This window comes from Lissotriton helveticus, chromosome 5_1 (assembly GCF_964261635.1).
Source record: "Lissotriton helveticus chromosome 5_1, aLisHel1.1, whole genome shotgun sequence".
NCBI classification, from domain to species: Eukaryota; Metazoa; Chordata; class Amphibia; order Caudata; family Salamandridae; genus Lissotriton; species Lissotriton helveticus.
The window spans coordinates 435,841,865-435,860,170 of record NC_136065.1 but is presented as its reverse complement, the minus strand read 5'-3'; the positions used below and the strand labels follow the sequence as shown (position 1 = coordinate 435,860,170).

Sequence of the window (18,306 nt, the reverse complement as noted above, 5' to 3'; positions counted from 1 at the left end):
GTTCAAAACCTAAGTGGGTAAGATATGAGACGACAAAATATTGAATACATAGCAACAGATTGGACTGGGGAACGTTCTGGCACTGCAAGTGCTAGCACGGAAGGTCTTATGTCAGATCATGCATGTTCGGCAGGCTTCAGCATAAGTATATTTTAAAGGATACGGATATTCTTGCATTAAAACAGTACAGAAAGTTACTATTGTACATATAAAGACCGAGTAGCACTAGAAGGTTTAGTGAAAACTACAGGTCACGCAAAGACATGTAAATACGGCAGCAATGAAAAGAATGGGACCATCATGGCATGTATCCGGCTAAACAAATCCAACCATGATACATACACCTTTAAATTAATGTAGGCGATGTATGCATTTCACAAGTCTTCGGTAAAAAGCAACATTTTGGAACCCAGTCAATTTTAACAGCTTGCCACTCATAAATCCTGTGCAATCCTGGTCAGGAGCTTCTCAGTTTCCTCCGCTATTCCTAGGTTGTAGAATTGTGTCAAATAGACCAAACCCAAACTTTCTTTTTTACCTTCCTTACATATTACCAGGTTCACTTCTTCCTTACTAGCACATCAGCCTTAGTCCAACGGCATTAAGAATGTTCTTTATTCCTAATCAAAAAGAGGACCAGAGGCAGGCGTACAAAATCAGGTCCAGGTTTCTCACCAAACTCAATCATAGGTTAATGACACAACAGTGTGACCAATTGCCTCATGTCACCAATGTTTCACAAGATAGAGGCAATCTGAGCACAAGGCTTCCACTTCCGTGAGAAAAGCCTCATACAAAGAACACAGCTGGAGATAAAGTGGGCAAATGTTGATTGTTTACGTTTTCAGCTTCAGTGGGCTCACAGTATGACCTCTGCCATGCCGGAAGAGGTTTCAGGGGGCAAGAAAGGGATGATCAAGTTAGTTACCTTTGTTAACCCTCTTCCTAGTGGATACTGCATCTAACAGCAAAGTCCTCACTTTGTGCCTATTCCTCCAGTGTTGGACTGGATCCAGAAACTTGAAAGCTGCACTTCTACATGCTGGTAGGTGGTGCTGTGCGGCTCTATGCCAACGTTGTTCCTCTCTGGAAGTGACGAGCAGACACGCATACAAGTGCCCATGAGCCCGTACATCAGTTGCTTTCTTAGGCTTGTACGCGCCCTCAGGCGCAGAGCCCATTAGTAAATTGGCATTAACAGAAGGCAGATTTCTAGACTGGGACCTTTTTAGATGGAAAAGAGTCCCTCATCACACTATGGCCTTAGTGTAAATAATTTTGTGAATTTGGGGTTAGCCAATTGTGTCATATTTTAGGGGTGAGATCACATACACTGGCCTGGACAGCAATGCCCCGATGTGCAGTGTTAAAAAAATCAGTAGTGTCAGCCCACAGAAAATGGGAGAGTGACAGTGGAAAACAAGCATTTACAATGCAATGGTCTCGGCATTATTAAAGGTAGAGCTATTGGCATTGCTCATGACTTTTTTTTTTTCCAGGGCAATATACGGACTTATGGGGTTCTCTGCAGATAACTATCAGCCTAACAGGCAGTCTAAAATGAATTATTATTGGACAGGTCAACTGAATTGGAAAAACAAGCCAATGACACATCTTTTTCCAACATTGCGAAGTCCCTTAAACACATCATAATTGTACATGAAAACCGATTCACCCGAATGAACAAAATATATATTCATTCAAACGATTTTATTGCAGATAATCAAGTTAACAAAACCACCCACAAGCACTGTCCTTAGAATTTTTGCAAACAGCAGGCGTCTGTCATATTTCATTTGTCTAAGCTACGCTGATTGGTAGATGGACACTCACAACTGTTATACCCACACATGGGGTGCCAAGCTGCCCATGTTGCCTTCATCTGTCCTTTAACCCTATAGACAGTGCCGGGGGGGCACATTTCTAACGAGAGCGTCGTCAGTGCATTGACGTCACGCTGCGTGCCATGCCATCACTCACTGTGATCGCTTGAGGCAGCCAATCAGATGGTCCCACCCCCTCCTTTGGCAAAGCCCCTCTCCTCACTGAGTGTGCCAAGCCATGCATGAGAGTCCCTGGCAGTGCCACCCGTGCTGTCAGCATCACCACAGAGGGAGCCAGCCTGGATCAGGGGAGGGGCTGTTGCTATGGTGACGGTGGGCGGGGCGATGTCTGTCCATCTGCCTCTCATCCACGCCCCCACACGGGCATGTTACAGATACCTGTCCTGGTGCCCTATCCCCCACCTGCGCACAAAGGGTGAGAGAGGGGGTGGAAGAAGGGAAATGAAAAGACAGGGGCAAAGAGAATGGGAGGCGGAAGTCGATTGGAAATGAGGCGAGAGAGAAAGAAACATGAAGCTTGTAATTAGGCAGAGGAAAGAAAGGCTCGAAGACAGAAAAATACAGAAAGGTTTAGACACTGAAAACGAGAGAAATAACGAGGATGGGGCAGGCATGGCAGCGACAACAAGCAGGGGAGAAGGATGGACACGGAGTGCTTAGCAGTACTTAAAAATACACTCCATACGACACACTCATGCTTTGCTTATCAGAAATACAGGAAGCGGTGACGCAGCACGGAGCCTGCGTCCATGACAGCTGAAGACATCCATCGTATGGCTGTCGCCTGCTTTCCCCAAAATGACATATTCCCCCTCGCCTTCCCTCGGCAGCCGCCCCTTCCCCTCTCTCGGTCGTGGGCTGCATGACTGCAATATGTGCGCGCGCACTCGAAAAACGAAACCTAGCGTGGGGGCGGGACTTCCGTCTTGTGCGCGAAGCCAGCGCCCACGGAGTTCCTGGTCCGAGGAGCAGTGGTGACGCGGGGCTCCCATGCCTGAGGGAGAGCCCCGCGGAGGCGACAGAACACCGGATTGGTGGTAAGTGGGCCTTGGGGGGCGCTCGTGTGTGTGTGTGTGTGTGTGCGCGCGTGTGTGTGTGTGTGTGTCTCTGTGTGCGACGGGGGAGGGGGGGGGGAGTGTCTCTGTGTGCGTGCATGTGCGCTCGTGTGTGTGTACGCATGCATGCAGGGGGAGGTGTGCCTGTGTATGTTTGCGCTTCCCAGGAGACAGCCACGGCAAGCGCGGCGCGTGCCAGTTTCGAATCGCCTTGCGCGCGGCCAGGATTGACTCCTGGGAAGCAGACACGGCCACAATAGGTTCTCGGCGGAGACGCGCTTCCGCGCGGCTAGCCGAAACCTAAAAAGGTACGTTCTCACACCGATCATCTTCCTCGGATATCCTCGGTCTCCTTCCAGAGGCCCCATATGCAAGAATATTTTTTGAGAAAGGGTGGACTGAAAAGCAGGTTAAACTCTATTCAAAACGGATTGGATCTCCATCTACATGTGACCTCAGAAAGAATATTATTAGCTACAGTTACAGACAAGACAATGTGGTAATGATTTAAATGGTTATTGGGCTACTTACTGTGAGAAAACCTTAAATCATGACCCCAATGGAAGACCGTTACAAGTGCTAACTGCAGCTGGGTGGATTCAGAGCTTTTTCGAGGAGCCCTGCGATAATCCACTGAGTTAAAAGCTACAGAGACAACTTTTGCCAAAATATAAATTAAAGCAACGTGTGCAAATCGCTACGAAAAACTCCTAAGGAAATAATGGTGATAAAAAGGGTAGAATAAAAAAAGATATTGGGCTGAAATGTGCAAAACAGTAAATAACAATGATAAGAGTATGATTTCGAGTATGGTGTCTGAAGGTGTGTCTCAAATGAGTAAGTAGAATTTAGGGAGAAAGATCATTAAGCAAACCTGGGATTCTGGTGGAGGCAGTGAAAAGTATTAAGCCTTGGATGGCAACTCGCCCAGACTACTGATCGGGTACAGCCTATAATATTTTCAAGAATGATGGAAACCAATTTACCTGTGTTTCCTAAAGCCAGTTTGCATATGAGATCCACACGTCCTAGGGTAGGGGGTAACACGAATATTCAAGTTAGTTTATAGCATTGCCACACGATTTACCTGAACCATCTACATTGCATCTTTACTTTGTGGAAATACCAAATGGCTTACCATAGTTTGACTCCAACTAGGTTTTTGTTTAACTTTAGTTTTATTTAGTATTGTCTCATTACTCACAAATAATACAATAATCCACCATGTATGCTGTAGTATTTGTTCATAAGAGTAGACAAAGTTGTGGTTCTAAGATTGAGTTTATTCAGCTCAAGAGTTATACAGCGACATCAGTGAGCAGCAGGCATCAACTGCCAAACAGTAGACATTCTAATACCAACCCCAGAATGCCCATAACACAGTGTTCTACCTACAAGTGCCTGTAAGGTACAATACAGAATACTACATTATCCTCTTCCCTACAAAACAAAAGGAAGAAGAACTTAAGGAAAATAAAGAAAGAAAAGATACGAAGAAAAGAGAACAGGGGAGAAAAAGTAAAGGAAAATAGCAAAAGAAGGAAATAAAGCTAGAGAACTACCTGAACCTGGCAGGAATCCTAGACACTCTCAAACTCCTGCGAAGTTCTGGCAACAAGTTATCATCATTACGTCTGTTATCACTTTTAATGGTATCAGAAAAGGAACTGGACAAATGGTTATTAGAGTCAACATTCTCACCATTGACTTTAACAACTTTACACATATTCCACCAATTTCTGTTGTTAACCCGCACAGCATTACCGCAAACCTTAACAACTAAAGGTTCGGAGAATTTACTTCTTCCCTTGGTGACATGAACAGGATTTTTAATACGAACAACATCACCAGCACAAATATTATTCGATACAGCCCTCTTTCTTTCATCAAAATAAACTTTTTGCTTGCTTGTGCTTGGGTAACATTGTCTCTTACAAATCCATCAATACCATCCATAACATTCATTTTGACCCATTTGGACATCCAACCTGGACAAATTTTGGTGGATGGTTTTCTCCCTCTTAGAAGTTCAAAAGGAGACACTCCAGTTGACGAATGTGCTGTGGTGCGATAGAACCATAACATGGAACGAACAGCATTCTCAACTACACATTTGCTAGCAATAGCCCATTGCACACAATTATTTAACACTCGGTTCATCCTCTCAACAAGGCCATTAGACTGGGGTTGAGAGAAAGAACTCTTCTTGTGAGAAACACCACCTTGACTAAGAAAACACTCAAATTCAGAGCTTACGAACTGTACACCATTGTCCGTCATGACAAGCGAAGGAAAACCTTCCCTTAGGAAAATATCCTTTAAAAAAAGAATAACATTAGCTGAGGAAGGTTCACTGATAAACCGAATCTCCGGCCATTTGGAGTAGTAATCAATGGCAACAATGGCAAAACGTGAAGAAGGTAAGAGATTCAAAGGACCAACTAAATCAACGCCAATCTTTTCCCACGCTCTCTCAGGAAATTGAATAGGCTCCAAAGGAGGTGTTCTCACCTTGTGACTCTTGTCGGAGGACTTACAAATAACGCAACCATCAACTAAAGTGTCGCCACACACATCCATTTGCGGCCACCAAAACACATCCCGCAACCTACGTTTAGTGAACGTTTTCCCTAAATGTCCTTCATGCGCACCATCAATAAGAAGTTTCCTTAAACTCTCAGGAGGAACAAGCCTACCACACCGCAGAAGAATACCATCCTCAACTGTGAGCTCATCGGCAACTTTAACAAAAGTCTGAAATTGTCCAGACACATTTTTCTCTTTGGGCCAACCAGATTTCAAATAATTGATGACCTGAGCAAGTACTTTATCCTTCAACAACTCCCTTCTCCATTCAGCTTCATTGACAGCACACATTCCCTCAAGATCTAACGCAGCAACAAAACAATCTTCCTGATCATCTTCCTTCTCAAAGTCAGAATTATTACCAGAAATAGGAAAACGTGAGAAGTAGTCCGCCCTGACATTCTTCATTCCAGGTAAATATACAATATCAAAATTGTACTGAAGCCTGTAATTTTCCGCACATAGGGCAGGCTGTGTAGTAGAGGCATTAGATTGAAATGCAGGAGTCGTAATATGAGTCCTATGAGCGCTGCTCGAGGGACATTCACTAGATGTTATACCGTTAGAGTTAGAGGGAGAGGGAGAGGGAGAGGGAGATTGTATATCCTCTACTGGTATTTCATTAGGAAGACCAGGGTCCAACACTGCATACTTATTACTCAAAGGAAAAACAGCTAAACAGGGAGAATTCATGGCTATATCCGATTTATCGCTTTCATTCCCTGTACGATTACTTGTAGAGTTACTTGTGGGATTACTTGTTGAGTTACTAGTTAGTCTTTCTTCAACTGGTACATCATTTGCAATCTCCCCAACTACTAAGTTCATTTCTTTGCTGCTCTGACTTTTAGAGGAGACTGCTTGCTCCATAATTCTAAAGTAGCTTTTTAATGAGGGAGTTCCTCTAAGCGGTTGCTTTTGTTTCAAATCCTTTGGTTGTCCTCTCTTTACTCCCCCCTTCCTACTTTGTTTGTGGGGTGAAATAGGCACTGGGCCAGCGCTTCCTCCTTCAACGAAATCAATGGGACTAAGGACCCCTTTTTTCTTGAGCTCTTGTTTAGAGCGCAATTGATAACGATTTTTTGGTACCACTTTTGGTACTATTTTGCTAGCCCTATGGTTAGCACCCTCTTTAGTTATAATGTCAGTGGAGCAGGTAAGTGTCTGTACTTCAGCAGTTACTTCACTTCTGCACGTTACTTCACTTCTACAAGGGATAACTTTGTGTGTCTCAGGCGCTTCCTTTTCAGCCTCCATACAAACGCACAAGTCGTTACCGGTACTGATCGCTGTGACTGAAACTTGACGAGCTAACACAGCTGCTCGATACCAGAAAGCGCTCCTCGAACGCAGCCATAGATTGTTGCAGCTTACCTGCAGACCAGGTGAATTCCAGACTTGTACAGCTTGTGCAGCGTCTCTGCTAGCGTCTCTGCTGGCTTTATCTTTACCTGTCACACCCGGTCCCGGTCTCGAGACCTCTCTGCCGTTTTTGGGCGTTATCCGATGGAGTATACCGGTATGCTGCTCCTCAGCATACCACCGCCCCCGCCTGCATTCACTCTGTTGCTCTCGCTCTCGCATTACGCGGGGTCCGCGCTGGTCCTAGTGCCTCCGGATCCGGCGTTCTGCATCAGCCTCGCAACTCACAGCTCGAGAAAAGACAGCGAAAAAGAGAAAACTCAATAATTGGCTGGTAATCCTTTCTAATATAGCATTCCTGCTCACCAGTGTAAAAACAGCCGCCATCCGTATCCCGGGATCTGAGAGACCATGCTAGAAACTCGTCCAGGGCATTCAGGGTCGGAGCCTCACAGCAGCCGTTAGCCTGCCGCCGCCATGTTCCTCAACTGCGGACCATTCTGTGGTTGAGATGGTTATTAATATTCAAATGAATCTTTCTGATTATAGATGGACACTAGATAGGACTATTCTGTTAAATCAAGACTTTAACATTAAAATCAAGGAACACATATTAGAGTTCCTAGAGTTCAATCAAGAATCAGCTCCAGACTATATTGTTTGGGATACTCTTAAATCCTTCTTAAGAGGAATATATGGCTCTCAGATGATCCTAATCAGGAAATTAATGAAAGAAAAGGATAACAAAGATCTCAGTTTGATTAAATCAAAAGAACAGCAACTTCTTACTGCCATTGGTGAGGATCAAAGTAACATATCTAGATTAGAAAAGGAATTATTTGAGTTACAAACAAATTTTAGACTCAGAACTGAAAAAATTCTTAAAGATAAATGGGAAGTTAGTAAATTGCGTAATTTTGAGTATGGGGAGAAATGTGGATCATTATTAGCATGGAAAGCCAGGACAGAGAGGACAAGAAATAATATAAAATCATTGATACAGCGCGGAACTGGGGTATTCCTGTCAGAGGATGGAGAGATTAAGAAGGAAGCTAAAACATTTTATGAAGAGCTTTATTGTGACAAAATCAGTCAGTCGGACGAGGAATTAGAAAACTTGTCTTTCTTGAGGGACCTGCCACAGCTGAGCAATACAGACAGAGCTTTTTTGGCAAAGGGAATAACTGAAGGAGAGATTAGATCTCAAATAAAGAAAATGGCAAGAAATAAAGCTGCAGGCCCGGATGGGCTTCCAATAGAGATTTATAAGGACAATATAGAAGAAATTCTAGTTCCACTATTGAAATTAATAATATTTTTATTCTGGGAAAACAAATTCCATCCTCTTGGTTAGATGCTACAATCTCCCTAATTGCAAAACCAAATAAAGACCCGACAAAAATAGAATCGTATCGCCCCATTTTAAAATTCTGATCTAAAGATTTACTCTGGAATTTTGGCCAGCAGATTGGCAAACGTTATTAAAACTATTATTCATCCAGATCAGAGGGGATTCATTCCCGGTCGCCAACTAAATGAACTCACAGTTCAAGTAATCGGGGCTATAGATTATGCAATTGAAAAGAAGAAGCCGCTTGCTATAGTTGCAATAGACGCAGCCAAAGCATTTGACCAAGTTAATTGGCTTTTCCTTTGGAAAACAATGTTAAAGTTCGGTTTTCCAGAAACTTTTATCAATGGGGTTAAAACTTTATATAAGGGCCCGAGAGCAAGGATATTGGTAAATGGTTGTCTGTCCGATTGGTTGCACATTCATAGAGGAACAAGGCAGGGATGCCCCTTGTCTCCATTATTGTTCGATATATATATCGAGCCATTTGTTTGTGCTTTGAGACAAGACTCTGTAATTGTCCCTTTTAACATAGGAGAATTAATAATTAGGACAGCACTATACGCTGATGATCTTCTTCTTTATACCTCAAACCCATCTGAAGCTATACCTAGATTATTTAAACTAGCTGATGATTTTGGTATTGTTTCTGGATATAGTATTAATAGGGATAAAACCGAGGTTATGTGTTGGAATAGTCCAGTCCCTATCCCAGAAGCAAAATCTAAGATGAGATATCTTGGTATCCAACTGACTCAGAAGGTAGAAGAAATCCCTAAGACCAGCTGGGAAACCGTGATAAAAGAGATTAAAAAATTATTGTCTAAATGGAACTCTCTACCCTTAAATATTTATGGTAGGGTGAATTTAGTAAAAATGATTATATTACCAAAGGTAACATTTTTGTTTAATTCTATCCCTTTAGTATTTAATAAAAAAGATATTCTTAATTTACAAGGCAGGATTGGATCTCTTATTTGGGCGACAAAATCCCCAAGGATAGCATGGAAAAAGCTGAGGAGAGGACTAAAAATAGGAGGCTTGGCTCTTCCAGACTTATTATTATATTGTTATGCCTTTCAGCTTAAAAATTTTCGACTCTTAGCCAATAAATTGGATTCTACGTCTAATAGCTTAATTTTTCGGGCAATGTTGCATGACCTTCCATTTGATGCAGATTTTTTCTTGTTTAAGTTTGGGGATCAAAAATTTTTTAAAAAAGTTAGACTGAAGGTTTTGAAAGCCGCTTTACATTACTGGTATCAAATTTGCAAGTTGCTATCTATCCATTATTATCACTCTTTTGCTCCGATTTGGGACTCTCCAGGTACTCCTGAATGTTTGGGCGATCAACTAGCTCTCCCATTGAAGAGAGCTAGTCTTTTTAGATGGGGGGATTTTGTGGGTGCTTCGAAAGCCCTAAATTGGGAATTTTTGGTTAGTTTAACAGGGGGTACTCTCACGAGATTTAAGTTTTATCAGCTGTCAGCCTGGTGGGGAAGCCAAATTTGGGATTTAGAGAATGAGAATCCCCTGTGGAATTTAATCAATAATCCTAAAGTGAGGAGAGGGGAGATGGCCATATTGTATAAAATTTTACTCCACAATAGGGATAATATGGAAACTGAAATTATGAAACTGTGGGACCCCTCAGGGCTCTGGGCTTCGGATAACATAATGACATTGTGGAAAGACTCCTTTACAATGTCACAGCAAATAATCAAACCAGCTAATCTGCGAAGAAACCATTTGTATACCATGTACAGAGTTTATTGGACTCCTGCGAAACTCTCTAAGATGTCGGTAGTTAAGTACTTTTGTCCAAGATGTAAGTTGCAGGATGCAAATGATATTCATATGTTTCTGGAATGTCCCAATATAAGAAACTTTTGGGAACAGGTGTGTAAGTTTTTGGAGGATGTACTTACATTTTCAATTCCATGTACCCCCAACTTGGTTTTTTTTGGTCTCCAATTAGATTACGTTTTGGATAGTAATTTATCACAGTTTATCTTTTATGTAATAGTGATCGCCAGAAGAGAGATCTGTAAGGTATGGAAATCGGCACTCCCTCCAATATTTGCAGATTGTCTCAAAAACATTATGGTGGTGAGTAAATTTGATATGTTATGTGGTGGAGAAAAGTCTGTAAATCTGTGGTCAGCTTTAAATGCATGGAGCGAAAGATAAAATAAACCTAAGCTCCAATGATTATGCCAGAGGTTTTGTGGTCCTGTCCTTCCTGAGTAGCAAGTATCATCATGACAGGAAGTTGGACGGGTAACAATCCTACCTCTGGGCAATCCTTAAAGGCTATCCACAAACACGAGGGTCGGAATAGGAAGGTTTGTGTCAGTGGCCTGAGGTACGCCTATTCAGAGTAATCATTTTCTGGTGGCATATATGAGGACAAAAAAAAAAAAAAAAAAATTGTACTGAAGCAACTTTGTTGACAACTTAGCAATCCTTGGAGTATGCTCCTTAATTTTCTCACCAGATAAAATAGAGACTAAAGGACTAAGATCCGTACGTATTACAAAATGACTACCCCAGAGAAAAGAGTTGAATTTCCTCACTGCCCACCAGCAAGCTAAAAGCTCTTTCTCAATGACAGAGAAATTCATCTCAGCGCCACGCAAAACTCTCGAAGCATACGCAATGGTGTTGTCAACCTGACCACTCTTTTGAGTGAGCACAGCTCCAAGACCAAAACCACTAGCATCCACAGTCACAACACATTCTTTATTTGGATCAAAAGGTTTAAGAATACTGTCACTCACTAACTGAGACTTAATCCATTGAAAAATTTCTTGGCAGTTCTTGTCCCACGCAAACGCCACATTCTTCTTTAACATGTTAGTCAGTGGCTGAACTTTTGATGCATAATCCTTGATAAATCTAGAGTAAAATTCACTGACACCTATGAAAGATTTTAAACCAGATTTATCAACAGGAGGAGAAGCATCTACAATGGCTTTAACCAAACCAGGACGTGGTTCTACCCCATTGTGTGAGACTACATGTCCAAGAAATTCCATTTTCTCCTTTAGGAAAACACATTTTTCTCTTTTAAGTACAATACCTTTATCCTGCATAATTTCCAAAACTTGATTCAATGAATTGTCATGATCCTCTTTGTTCTCGCCAAAAATTAAAACATCGTCCTGGAAAACAATTACTCCAGGGGTATCCTTAAACAATTGACTCATTAGTCTTTGAAAAACTGCTGCCGCCGACGCGAGGCCGAACGGCATTCTGCAGTACTGAAAACTACCGAAAGGAGAAATAAATGCAGTCAAATGTCTAGAAGATTTACTCAACACCACTTGATGGTATGCGGAAGCTAAGTCCAATTTTGTGAACCATCTTGCGCCTCTGGTAAGAGACAACAAATCTGTAATGTTTAGCAAAGGGTGTGAGTCAATCCAGATGTTTTTATTAAGGCTGCGCAAATCAACACAGACGCGCAAATCACCATTCCTTTTCCTGGCGACAACAAGTGGAGACAACCACAAAGATGACTCGATTGGTTCAATGACCCCTTTCTTGCATAACTCAAACAATTCCGTTTCTAGGCTATCTCTTACACTAAAAGGGACACCCCTGACTTTATGTTTAATAGGGATGGCTCCATCTTTCACCCTAATCTCGTGATTAAAACCTTTGATCATTCCAAGCCCCTTCCCAAAAACAGTAGGAAACTTAAAAGCTAAAATTTCAATATAGTCATCAGATTCAACCACAGCTAGATTTTCAATACAGTCATTAGATTCTACCATACCAACCTTTTCTTTAGCGCCTGGTCTTAGAATCAACTGGAATAACCCCTGGTGAAACCAACCCAAGATATTCAACCCTTTAATTGAAACATATATTTTTCCAAAAATTTTCCTCCCCCTGAAATGTAAGATATCTTCAAAATACCCAAGTAAAGCTATTCTGCGTCCCTCATAGGAAACAGGGGCTCTATCAGGTGGTTCAAGTTTCCTCTCAGGCCAAGTTTCACCAAATAACTCTTGGGTGATCATTGTTACTCTTGCGCCTGAGTCTACTAATAAGGAAATTACTTTATCTCCCACACCGAAATCTTCATAAGGGTCGACACATTCAGAAGGATCTCCAGTGATGACTCCATCTTCTCGTACAACTACAACCATTTCTTTAATGTCGTCTTGGATGTTGTTAATATGATCTGGATTCTCTTGTACTACTACAACCATCTCCCTAAGGTCGTCTTGGATGCTGTTAATAGGATCTGGACCCTTACCTGTATTATCATAATACTCTGAAACATTTCCTACCCCAGTTACATTGCTTTGTCCCTGGGACTTATTGATAAAGGTCGAATTTCCCTGCCTAGGATTTTGACAGATTTTCGCAAAATGACCATATTTCCCACAATTGCGACAAGTAGAGTTCCTTGCAGGACAGAACTTGTTATTCTTATTATGTGAAAGATTTCCACATCTATAGCAAATGTCACTTCTAGAAAATGAATTTCTTTCAAAACGTTGCGAATTAGGAAAACTGTTCTTCTCGAAACGTTGTTGACCAGGGACTGATTTGCTCTCTTTGTTCTCCTTAGCTCTAACTATGGAAACTGTCTCATCACTTTTCTTCTCAAGTTCCTTAACTTCTTTCTTTGACAATTCAATGCTTTTGGCTGTACGGATTGTCTCTTCAAGCGTAGGATTTCCTAAGGTAAGTAGTTTTTGTTGAATTGACTTGTCAGTGCATTTACATATATACTGATCTCTGATTAATTGTTCTCTGAAGCCTTCAAACTCGCATTCTGCACTCAACTGCCTTAGACTGGATACGTAGGTCTCAACATCTTGTCCTGGCAGTTGTTCTCTTTTGAAGAATTTGTGTCTAATTACAACAAGACTAGGTTTGACATCGAATCTCAACTCCAGTCTCATCCTTGCCTCAACATATTCATCAACGTCTTCTTCTGCGTTGTTTCTTAATAAAGGAGGTAAATGTTTATAAATCTCTCTTCCTTCAAAACCTAATGAGTGCAATAATAAGCATTTCTTTCTCTCTGCGCGATATCTTGACGCGCCTATTGCACCCAAATAAGTTTCAAAGGCGTCAAACCATTTCCTCCAAATTATTGGTGGATTTCCAGGCGTCTACAGAAAAGGAGGAGGAGGTGAAACTGACTGCATAATGCACCACTTAAATGTTTGATGAAGAGAACCAATCCCAAATCAAATTTTGTCTTGTCGCTGTATTAAAATGAATAAAATTTGGGATAGACAAAGTTCTTTTTGTATACACAGCTGCTTAAAATATGTCAACTATTTCCAAAACGAGTAGTTTAATTTGTCAATTTTTTTTTTAAAACGAGGAATAGAACAATAGTTGCATAGCACACTCTGAATGAGCTGGTATTAAAAATATTCATAAATCATGTGGAATTATTGACAATGTTTGTGTGCTAAGTCACTTCTTAATTCGCTGAAAAAAAAAAACGAATAGCAGATAGTGCAGATTATAGGTGTATTCAGCGCTGCGAACTGACGCGTGTAAAAAACACAGAACTGATAAGCCCGGCAAATGGGAAGAGCAGAAAACGTTGTTGTCGTTGCTGTGGAAACAGCGTAGTTAACTCGAAGAAAAGCCTTGAAATGGCCGACTGTGACGTCAATGACGTGGAGCCACGCTGCCAACACACGCATTCTTTCTTCCAACCAGGAAACGTGTTGACTGATAGACAGACACAAAATGGCCAACATCAACGTCAGTTGCGTGAAGTTACGCTGCCAATCATGCGAGTCTTCCTTTTTGCCAATCACGTTATAAAAAAAAAAACTGTTATTTTCCTTTCGCTTCCCACCGGATACATAACGTCTTTCACAGGCAAGCAACGAAGCGGAGCACTTATCGGAGTCTTTTCTTCGTCTTTTGCAGTCTCTCAGGGAGACCACCAGCAAATTTTCGTTTCCTCACGCAGCTTTGGGAACACGAATCCGATGTGGATTGAGGTGAGTCTTTGGGTTCTTTATCCACTCTTGAGCATCGTCGCCATCAAATTTTGTAGTATTTGTTCATAAGAGTAGACAAAGTTGTGGTTCTAAGATTGAGTTTATTCAGCTCAAGAGTTATACAGCGACATCAGTGAGCAGCAGGCATCAACTGCCAAACAGTAGACATTCTAATACCAACCCCAGAATGCCCATAACACAGTGTTCTACCTACAAGTGCCTATAAGGTACAATACAGAATACTACATATGCCAGTATCAATGAAACAATATTTGCTAAATCAGCATACTCAGTGGTGTAGTAAAGGATGACATTCGTATGACGAGTCCCAAGGAATAAACATGCATTTAATTATGAATATTGCTGTAGCTTTCAAAAAGTTTGATAATTCCTCATTGAACTGGTTTGCATAAATTCTGCATCTGCTTCCTGTCTATTTTCTTCCAAGAGTGATCCATGTTTTCATTGTGACTGTTGGCAGTTTACTCACTTGTCTGCTGGATGCCAGTATGTGCTCTCTCAATAAAGTCCTTTCCTAATGATTTATCGTAGTAGAATCATTACATATTTTACTGATGAGTTATTGTTCTTGAAGCCCTCAGACAAGTTGTTCTATACATACAGTGCTGTGGTTTGTCTTTATGCGCCTCTCTTGCCTCTTTCTGCACCCCTGTTCCCTCTTTCTGTGACTCGTCTGCCTGTTTCTGCACCTCTATTGCTTCTTTCTGCACTTCTCTTGCATCTTTCGGCACCTCTCGTCTCTTTGTGCACCTCTCTTGCCTCTTTCTGCAACCCTCTTGCCTCTGTGTGCACCACTGTTACTTCTTTCAGCACTTCTCTTGCTACTTTCTGCACCTTTCTTCATCTTTCTGCACATGTCCTACCTATGTAGGCATACTTAGAAATTAGCATTAAAAAAAAACTTAGAAATTCACTGAAAAAAACAGATGTTTCAGGGACGTCATAGTTAGGAATTAGCATTTAAAAAACCTTAATTCACTGAAAAAAAAAAGAGGTTTCAAAGACGTTATAGTTAGGCTGACACTTCACTGGTACAAAACAAGAGCAATTTCTCCGTTATAGTTAGCTGAGCTAATGCACTGCACTGCTGATAACGTCACATATTACATCACACATGATATAATGATGAGACTTTACCCGTGATCAAGCCTTTCAAGAGGAGAAACACGTTGGGTTTCTTTACCTGTTTGCAGTTTTCCACGTGAATGAAAGTGCTTTTGAAAAACTTCCAGCAGGCGCCGGTGCCTCTCTTTGGAAAAGGGAGGTCATGTTTGGATGTATGTACGGGGGCTTCCGTCCCGTAAAACTGACCCGCCCTGGAGGGTCTGAGGCTCATTCATCGAAGCAAGGTTGTCTGGTGTATGGAATTCAATGAGCCCGGCCCGCCTAGCCTCCTGAAAGATCGAAAACAGAAAGAATTCTAGATGTAAATTGTAAGGAGTGCCGGCAAGGGTAGCGAGATGGAGGTTTTTCACTGGCTGGCTGAAGGAGTGAAAAAGGCGGCGTGGAGACGAAAAGGCTGGATACACAGGTTAAAAACGAACATTGCATCAACAAACAGCATTTATCAAATACAGGATCACAGCTTTTTTGTGAAAGTGAATTTACAAAGTTTAAACATGCTGCTGTCTTTTTAAAATGCAAAAACAACAGTTGATGGACAGAATGCAGAACAATGTCATACATTCACCCCAGTACAGAGATCTGGGCCTGGGTTGTTTTTGCACATTTCGGCTTTTTAAAAATGACACACCTGTTTGTAGCTGCACTATGGATGACGACTGAACCGCAGTGATAAATCCGTGACCAGTCAAAAGGCAGAGACTTTACCCGTGATCAAGCTTCACAAGGGAAAAACGCGTTAGGGTTCTTTACCAGTGTGCAGTTTTCCACGTGAATAAAAGTACTTTTGAACAACTTCCACGAGGCGTTGGTGCCTCTCTTTATAAAAGAGAGGTCTTGTTTGGAGATATATATATATATATGGCCACAGCTTTCTTCTTCCCACGTTAAGTAGAATAAAGATCACGGCATATATATAATATAGATTACGGAAAGCGGCGCTCACCAGCGAGAGTCGAATTTTGGAGTTGATTATATATATATATATATATATATATATATATATATATATATATATATATATACACACATATTTTGTTCCCCAAATGCTCTGCAGCAAGGATGCACTCGACAGCAGGTAGGTAAAACCATTCATTTATTGTGTTTTGAAGGTGGCTTCTCCCCAGTGATTAATTCCTTTAGCCGACGTATTTCAAAGCGGTGTGCTTTTTCTTCTGGGCTTGGAGGCTTATGCAGAGAATCTGTCCCACGTGTATTAATTTACTTAAATGGCCTTTAGTGTGCCGCTCGTGCTAAGTAGCACTCCCAATGCATCTTGGGACTTGTAGTTAGCTTGGTAGCTGTATTCAGTATTTGTATGGACAGTTAACATTCTTCTTTCCCCCAATGGGTCCCGCAATCCACTATCTCTATTAAAGGTCACAGTGATTCTTTTCCAGTTCACTATGGTGTGAAGGCCCTCCAGTGGGCTGTGAGATGCCATCTTCAATTATTCACATCCTGCTGTGCCACGTACGGACTCAGAGTAATCCTGTGCCGGCGGCCCCCTCTCCAACGGCTCCTTCCTCACTTGCCAGGTGGTGCGCCCTTTACGACCGAAGCCCTCGTATATTATTTTGTTCCCCAAATGCTCTGCAGCATGGACGCACTCGACAGCAGGTAGGTAAAACCGTTAATTTATTGTGTTTTGAAGGTGGCTTCTCCCCCGTAATTAATTCCTTTCGCCGACGCGTTTCAAAGCTGTGTGCTTTTTTTTCTACATATATATATATATTTATTTCGCACAGATAATTAATGCAGCACTCCTTTTGGCTTTCAAGATGTTTATTCAAATCGTGAATCTCCTATGCGTTTCTATGTTCCTGATCACGGTAGTGAAAGTGATTGATATATGTATATATATAAAAATAAATCTTTTGCTAATACTTTGGCACCATTTGATGAATCTTCAAAACTAGTGTACCAGTTACTTCAGCTGCTAGCTGTAAAGTTTTGGGGTGATTCGCCAAGCGGGGGCGGAGTAAAGGAGGGGGGGCATAAAGCTTTTTCCCCAAGCAATGTCTATTGGGATTTTTCATTTTGTTTTTTTAAACACTACTACAGCCCGCACCGCTGAAAGGAATTACACCACATTTTGCCGAAAGGTAGATCTTGGTCTAGCAAGTCCTTTTTGTAATTTTTTGTAAATCTGATCAGTTATTATAGAGAGAAATATTTATTTAGGGATGCAGATCCTTCGCTGATCCACCCGCGAGGGATCCACGGAAAAAGCAAGCCCCTGATTGTCAGGCCGCAACTGGAAAAGAAAGCTGCAGCGGCAATTTTGTTTCTCTGTTGGCCCGGGAGGGAGGAGGATGGGGCGTAATAAATCCAATAAAGTGTTGGGGATACAGGCATCCTGACCCCATAGGACACATGGAGGGGTCTCTGAGGGACCCCGGCAAAAAATTGCCCAATTATTTTGTTTTGCCATGAATCACAGTTTCACTGTGGCACTCGCCTCAGCCCTCAGTCTAAATCCATGAATCCAAAACCCATAGGGAAAAAACTTCATCCACTGACACATCAAACCCGAAGGCTGTGTGCGGAGTGGGGCTTGGTACATGCAGGGAGTTTAGCCAAAGGCTTTGCGCAGCGGTGGCTGTATTAACGTATGGTAATTATATATTTAAAATAAACCATAGAAATTCAATGAAAAAAAACCCAAAAGGTTTACACAGCACCTTAAAGTTAGGTTGACTTTTTACCCACACAAACCATAGAAATTCAGCAGTCTTCTCCTCAGGCCAGGATGACCAGGTGCGGAGGGTCTTGGACGTGTCAGGTTTGCCCGTCCGGGAGCATTCGCAATTGAGGGCACCCGCAAACAGAGGCTACAGGCGATGTCGGGGTTTACGAGGAGTGAAACCAAAGTGGACTCTGTTTACTTAGGACTTGGGGACCACGCTGGCATTGTTGGTTCACTTTGACGCAGATTGGGACGCTTGACTGCTGATGATTGGCAACGTCGGGTT

The 18,306-nt window shown here is 41.9% G+C and overlaps 1 protein-coding gene across 1 annotated transcript in view; it reads right to left on the bottom strand.

Annotated features, from left to right (window-relative positions):
- The window catches only part of LRRC47 (leucine rich repeat containing 47), a 184,292-nt gene that overhangs the window by 55,132 nt on the left and 110,854 nt on the right, over nt 1–18,306 (bottom strand). The gene's annotated exons all lie outside the window — the stretch shown is intronic.